This window comes from Phocoena sinus, chromosome 10 (assembly GCF_008692025.1).
Source record: "Phocoena sinus isolate mPhoSin1 chromosome 10, mPhoSin1.pri, whole genome shotgun sequence".
Classification (NCBI taxonomy): domain Eukaryota; kingdom Metazoa; phylum Chordata; class Mammalia; order Artiodactyla; family Phocoenidae; genus Phocoena; species Phocoena sinus.
The window spans coordinates 35,019,508-35,027,158 of record NC_045772.1 but is presented as its reverse complement, the minus strand read 5'-3'; the positions used below and the strand labels follow the sequence as shown (position 1 = coordinate 35,027,158).

Genomic DNA, 7,651 nt, shown 5'->3' with positions numbered 1-7,651 from the left:
TACACTACCAAGTTAAGTGCTCTGGAAATCCTATGAGGCCTATATCTAACCTAGACAATTTTTTATTTATCAAAAAAGGAAGAACAAATGCACATTAAGGTATGCATTTCCTAACTTAAATCGCTGGCATATTTAACACATCTTGTTAGAAAGAAATATTTTGTTACAGAATATGTTTCTATTAAACCACCTAACTGATATATCTGTTTTGTTTTACTTTTAAAAATAAATATTAGTATTATATTTTAACAAGAATAATTACTACAATTGATTAAGTGCCTACTCTGTGAAAACTCCTAAGTCTTATGTATTTTGTAATATCGTACCAATTTTACAAATGAGAAAATTGTGATTTAGAGAGGCATAGAACTTGACAAAATCCACCTGAAAGTAAAAAATAGAGCAAGGAATTTACGTCATGTCAGAATGTATCCAAAGCCTAAGAACTGTCTGCACTATATTAAGAATGAACTAATTTGGGAAGGGGGGAGATATATGTTCTATGAAAGAAAAAAAATGGCCAAAAGTGGTTAAATCTACTCTATAGTGATAAGTGCTCTATTTAATTTTTTTCTTTAGATACAAAATGTTCCTGTATGGGAATAGGATATTTAAAATATTTTATTGCAAATTTACCTTTAGTTCTACTCAATGTAAGAAAAAATTAGTATAATACGAAGTTATAACAGTCTGTGTGATTTTTTTAATATTGACAGATCAGAGAGTCTCAGAGACTACAGATATTATTTTTAATCATTTGTAACATTAAAGCTACTCAGCATCTGGAAAAAAACTTGGTTATAAAATAATGTATATAGTTGCATGGTTAGTACATCTGCCGCTGAGTTGTCCTGTGGGGTTTTTTTAATCACAGCTGGAAAAAAATATATAAAATATTGCCATTAATATTAAAATTCCTACTTTAAACATTTGGGATATATCAGTCTACACACTAAAAATAGATTGTTAAAATGAAAAAAATCAAGGAAAAGACTTGATAATAAATATTCAGATATCTCTGTGTCAAGTCTAAGGATTACTTTTATGTCTTAGTTATCCAATGAGATTCCCATACATTGCCTTTGGTTATGCAATAGAAAATAAATAATTATGAATGAACTTAATACATTTCTAGAATTTCAGTTAGCTACATCTAAACTTTGAATCTATCCAATATATAAACAAATGTTTCTGGAAAGAATCACAAAGAAGAATCTAATATGAAGTTGAAAGGTTGAAAAAATGCAGTCTCCCAATGTTGTATCTACATTATGTTTCTCCCTAGTGTTCTATTGCTGCTGTAACAAATTGTCATGTACTTGGTGATTTCAAAATTACAAACACGTATTTTCTTATGGTTCTGTAGGTCGGAAGTCCAACACAGGTCTCACTGGGCTAAGATGAAGGTGTCGACATAATTGCATTCCATTCTATAGTCTCTAGGGGAGAATTTATTTCCTTGGATTTTCCAGCTTCTAGAGGCTGACCACAGTCCTTGGCTAGAGTCCCCTCCCTCCATCTTCAAAGCCTGCAACCTTGCATCTCTAGCAACATTCTTCCTAGATACATCACTATCTGATTCTCCTCTGCTGCCTCCCTCTTCCGCTGATAACGACTGTTGTGATTATAGGGGGTCCACCAGGATAGTCTATCTTAAGGTCAGCAGGTTAGCAATCTGAAATCCATCTGCAATCTTTATTCTTCTTTGTCATGTAAATTAGCATATTTATAAGTTCCACAGTAATCTCTGGAGGCAGCTATTCCTCTGCTTACCAAACTCCCCCACTGTTTTTACTGTATTCTCTTTAAAGTTATCAGCTACATTATTTTAGCAATATATTTGCATCCTCAAGAAACTCTTGTGAAGAAGATACTATTCACTGGCTTAGCAAACAAAAATCCTCAAAGCCAGGCTTCCCTGGTGGCGCAGTGGTTGAGAGTCCGCCTGCCGATGCAGGGGACACGGGTTCATGCCCCGGTCTGGGAAGATCCCACATGCCGCGGAGCGGCTGGGCCTGTGAGCCATGGCCTCTGAGCCTGTGCATCCGGAGCCTGTGCTCCGCAATGGGAGAGGCCACAACAGTGAGAGGCCCGCGTACCGCAAAAAAAAAAAAAAAAAAAATCCCCAAACCCCATTCTCCTTGAAGCCTCCACTGTGGAGAATGACATAGTTTGAACTTGCTTCCCCAGCCAGAATCCTGGCTAAGAGTGGCTATGTGACAGAGTTATGGCTAATAAGCCTGCCGAGGGCTTCTAGTTTCCCTTTGCTTTTAAAAGGGTCAGACCTAGCTGCTCTCATATATTATTTCTTCTCTCTACCTTGGTTGCAGTTATGATTCCTGAAGATAGAAGAACCGTGTGGTCTGCAGGAGGAAAAGGCCAAGAGAATCACAGATATAGCAGCCTTTAAATGGATGATCCATCAAACTAATGCCTGAAGCTGCTTATCTCAAGAGTTTCTGTCATGTGAGAAAAATCAGTACTTATTTGTTTATGTGACTATTAGTAGTTTACCCTGTTGCTTGCAGCTAAGTTGAGTATTCTGCAATTAGTAACCCAAAGTACTCATATCAAATTTACCTTGAAACTAGAAGCAGCATTTTGAGACTTTTTCTGAAAAAAAAATCTTCTTAATCACTTTGACTGTTTCTATTATTTAAAAGAAAACCACAATTTTGGAGGAAGTCCTAATGTCTGTACAGTGTCATCAAAGTAAACAAAGAATACAGAACACAAGAATTCATTTTCTTCTAAATTTCATAATTTTAAATGCCAGTTATCAACTTAATGTCTCTCACCTCAGAATTTACCCTTCCTTACCTGCTTTGCAAAAACAAATCTGGCACTTTAAATATATTTTTCCCTTGCCAGTTGGCAGTAAGCTTTGTCAACAGCTTTGCAGGAGAGAGGGCTTTTCCTCCTGGTTATAGCACTCACTTGGAAGCCTCATGCATTGCACTTGTATACTTGGCCTCTCCAGCACTGCATTAACTGTGGTGTGGGTAGCTTCTTGGCTGCTCCAGTGTCCGGCTCTTAGAGCACACACTGCTTCTCCAGCATCAGCCTCCTACAGCTCTTGCAAACTTGTCTGTCGCCCAATTTTTGCCATGTATAGCATCCAGCAGTACTCAGCAGCAAGCAGCTTCCCCCAGAATCCCCTCAGGAAGTTCCATGGCAGAATGTTTCCATGAGACATCTTTCTGTGAATGGCTTTCTTCTATACCCCAGAGAATTGATTTCCAGCAAGTTCTAGAGGGAAGAGTTCCAGCAAGTTCCACCAGCACCTCATCACAATGATGTCTCTGCCTTTCAGTGAGAAATGGCCATGCCTTCTCCAAAAAGGTGTAGCTTTCAGCCCTGTCAGGGTGGAGGGTGGGCTCTTCCATCGGTGTTCTGGTAGTGGCCAACACATATCTGCTATTCCCATATTCTTTAGAGTTCTCTTAACATTTTACCAGCTTATCTATCATTAATCTAATCCCCACTATGCTTAAAAACTCTTTATATTAAGTGTTCCCTGTTCAAATTACTGCATGGTTCTATCTCCTGAGCAGACTGATTGACATTCTTTGAAGTACTGTTATATTCAGTTACAATGACATTTAAGAAGTAATTGTAGAATTTACCTTAATGCAGCTTCTCTCAAAAATGTTTCTCAGAACCTGCCACATGATGTGCTCCAGGAAAAATGGGTTCCAAAGTCCAACAGCTTAAATAATCCTAATTTCAATTAGAGATTCATAGCACCTATATTAATTCTCCCAGAGATTTTGCAGCAAATATAATCTAATTTTAAGCTAGCATTTCCTGAACCTAAATGACTTTGAAGCAGTTTATTAAACAAAAACAACTGTAGCAATTTGTGAAACATCGGAGTGGGAAACAGTCTTGGAAAATATTTTCCTATAAATATCAGTGTAATACACTAGCCTGTCAACAACAAAAAGCTTTTGAAGTGTATGGAAAATGCACCCTCCTGGCATTGTGTGCCATTTTTCGACTCTTCTTCTGCAAATGGTAGGAAAATTTTGACTGTAAGATGTGTTTCCCATTTTTCCATAAATGCATTCCTATTCAGGGTGGGTATAATCTGGCATAATTTTAAATAGATCTTTAAATTGTGAATAACTGGGGAAAAAAGAGAGCTTTCAGTTCATATTATCTCATACCAATCTTCTCCATGTGTGATATTGATCACTTTATTTGTTATGAGCCTTGCTCTTAATCAAAAATAAATTCCTAACTGAAGTCTGGCTAGCCTCTCTCTCATCCAAAGAAGATTTAAATAGAAGAGTAGCTCTCTAACACTCAGTATCTGTGGCAGGCCACTGCTGAGTGAGCTTAGGTGAAAAAACGCAACACTAACTGCTGTAACAGGGAAAGTGACACCGTGTAATGGTGATGTGATCATTATTTATTTAGACTAAAACTGCAAAAATTGCCATTCTTTTCCAAAGTCATAACCTGATTATAACAAAATATCCAGTCTCACTGTTCCCTTTATATAGTTCTGTGACGACAGATTACATTAAAGAACTCAAATTGATTCTTCAGAAAGAAGAAATATTTTTTTACAATTTTACTGGTTAAAAAGACACAGCAAAAATATTTCAAGTTTTTGCCTCCTGAGTGCTTGAGATGCTTTTATCAAAAATTTTGATATCACATTGATGTCTGTGTCCCTTGGCAGCCAATAGTAATTGTTATGAGACTACTATTGGAATTTTTTCATGGTTTCTTGACATGCTGGCAACTTGTAAAGTTCATGAGAGCAACATTATGCCTTATCTTTCTTTTGTTGCCCTGTGTACATAAGTAAATTAATAACATATAGTGAATCTCCAATAAATGATGAACTCAGAAATCATCATGGTAAGTAATAAAGAGCCTAAGGTCTACAATTAAATGTTCAAAATGGCGTTAATAAACTTCTTTTTATGAAAGTTCTGTCTGAATTATTCCAGTCTCATAATTTTACTGACACTAGTGCTTCTTAACTATACTGCAGGAATGCGATAAAAGTTTTTGGTGCCTCACCCTGTCCTCTTTACTAGTTTATCATCCGCTATCTGTTGTGAGTACTGAAATGAATGGCTTATAATTGTGGCCTTCTCAGAAGAAATGCCCTTGGCTGAAGGGAACCAACCTGCCTGGAAACACTTGGGCAGTTTCCCCACGGCCTTCCCATTTACTGACTAATAAAATTACACAAAATTCTGTCCCTTGGTCTCAAGGTGTACAACTCTATGGGGTAATTCACTCTTTAGGAATATCCGCTACTCCCTGTCTGTACCACACCAAAACTAGTTTGCATCCTTGCTCAGATTTTCCCCTCACCTACTTGACTTCCTTCATTCTCTTACAGGATTTTCCTGCAGAGCACTCACTCAGTACATCGTGCACGCCTGAATCTTTGTCTCAACCTCTACTTGTAGGATGTAAGAAGTGATCCCTAGGAAGCTGACTCTAGAACGGGATTGTGGAGTTGAAAATATGGTGGCCAGATGAAGTGAAGACCCCATCTCAGATGGTAGGTGGAAAATTGACAGTCACTGGTCTACTGTGATGGGGTGATCAAACATCAATTCCAATAATTTAAATAAAAATGTGAGAGTCAGTGCTTGCTTCAGCAGTACATACAATAAAATTGGAAAGATACAGAGAAGAATAGCATGGCCCCTGTGCAAGGATGACATGCAAATTCATGAAGCACTCCATATTAAAATAAAAATGTGAGTCAGAGGCTTCCTTAGTAACATCTGATAAAACAATCATTTCCTATAATGGGAGGGCTGATCATGTTAAGAGACTGGCATAGAAGTTTCTTTAAAGAACAGAAAAATATAGAAGAAGGTTGAGTACTCATCTTGGCAAATCCCTTTCATGAAATTTGGATTACAGTTATGAAGGATCCTGAGACTTGGGATGGGAACATTAGGTAGATGAACTAGAATACCTTGAGGGCCCAAGTCCCTCTGAAATTTCTAGACCTAGAAAAGTAGCACTATATTTAATCCTCTTGCTAAAGGATAAAATATAGCCCCTTGCTTTAGGACTATATGGAACCCTCAGATGTGCTTTCCCAGGCAGTTTTCCCCCCCACCAGAGGAAAAATACACAAGTTTTATTCATATGCATGTGGGAGCATTCAGATGAAGAGGCTCACCGAACATCTCAAAATAGAAGTTTATATACCAACTTAACAGGGAAAGGGAAGGGGGAGAGAGGGCTTCTATGGGAAGAACAAATGAACCTTTTTTAGGGAAGAAAAATGGATGGTATGAAAGTTTGTGATAATGTTCGTTTATGCAATTTCTCATCCAGTGAGAATGATTGGTCTTCTCCTGGGAGCGAAGCTTCCTGAAAGAGGGGATTTATGGCAGCTTCACTTCCAAAGTTTCTGCCTTTTAGTCAGATAAGGGAAGCTCCAAGCTTTCTATATCTGCTGTATCTCAAAAGTCTTTAGTTTAAAATAATGTTCATACTAACTCTGGGGGCTGAGTGGGTCCCTACAAAGGGAAATGGGCTCTAAGTGAGGATCAAAACAATGTATGAGCTTTAGTGACATCTGTGGTGACACTTCAGAGTCATTTAAAAAAATGTTCTGTTTCTTACCTGTGCTCTGGGCAGGTGAGTCCCAGGCAATTTTTGTCTTCTTCAACATAGGCTCCCATAACCTCACCTGCTTAACAGATCAAATCATAAGATAACCAACTGGAGAAGTGCTAGGCCTGCTAAGAGAGGAAAGGCTACATGACAAAGAGCTGCCATAAGTCACGTAGCAACAGGAAGTGGGAGGATATGACTGGGAGCAGATCCTGAGGCACAGAATATAAAGGGGCACAGAATATAAAGGTGAAAAACAAAGAGTTTGCCAATATGGAAACTCTTTCATGACACAAAATTTAAACCTTGACTTCAGTCCTAGTAACCAATTCGAAAATGTTTCTGAGATGTCACTTGGACACTTTGAAATAGATTGACCACACACAGTAAAGAAGATGCTAGAACTGCCATGGCAGATTGTGGAGAAAAATGGTCGTGCCTGAAGTGGGTATTGTAGAATGGATCTGTTATGAAAGATGATAAACTACGCCAGCTGTCTTTCCTCAGGAGGCCTGTGACTTGTCATTTAAAGATCAAAAGGAATGCACTGTGAGTGGGCAGCAGCACTGATAAAATGTTCCGCCATGTCTCTTCATTTTTAGACTAGGATTCTTGTTACAAGATGCTGTTATAGGACTGAAATCCCTAGTAACAATGAGGATGATTAATCTCTGAATAGCAGAAGACAAGTGCAAGCAAGGTGAGTATAGTTGCCATTAATAGGAGAGCAAGGTTGAAATGGTAGTCTGTGGAGCATGACCATGCATGGCTATATACAAAGATGTATGTGGAGATGACTAAGCAAATATGGTGGTTTAGGGGTAAGAGACATAGGCAGCAAACAAGGATATATATATATATATATATATATATATATATATATATATTCCAAGGAAAGTCAAAACAGTTATATTAGGTTTCAAAAGAACAACATAACAATAGTATAATTAAGTCTAGACTCTTCACTGGTAACAACCTAGCAACAACTTAAAACAAAATAAGATAGTTTGAAACCAGGGAATAATAGATAAATCAATAATAAGTG

At 37.7% G+C, this 7,651-nt stretch overlaps 1 non-coding gene across 1 annotated transcript; it reads left to right on the top strand.

Moving 5' to 3' along the window:
• Nucleotides 1-5,617: 5,617 nt before the first annotated feature.
• On the top strand, nt 5,618-5,724 carry LOC116761459. Its single transcript, XR_004352025.1, has one exon. It is a non-coding gene; the product is annotated as a U6 spliceosomal RNA (small nuclear RNA).
• The last annotated feature ends 1,927 nt before the right edge of the window (nt 5,725-7,651 follow it).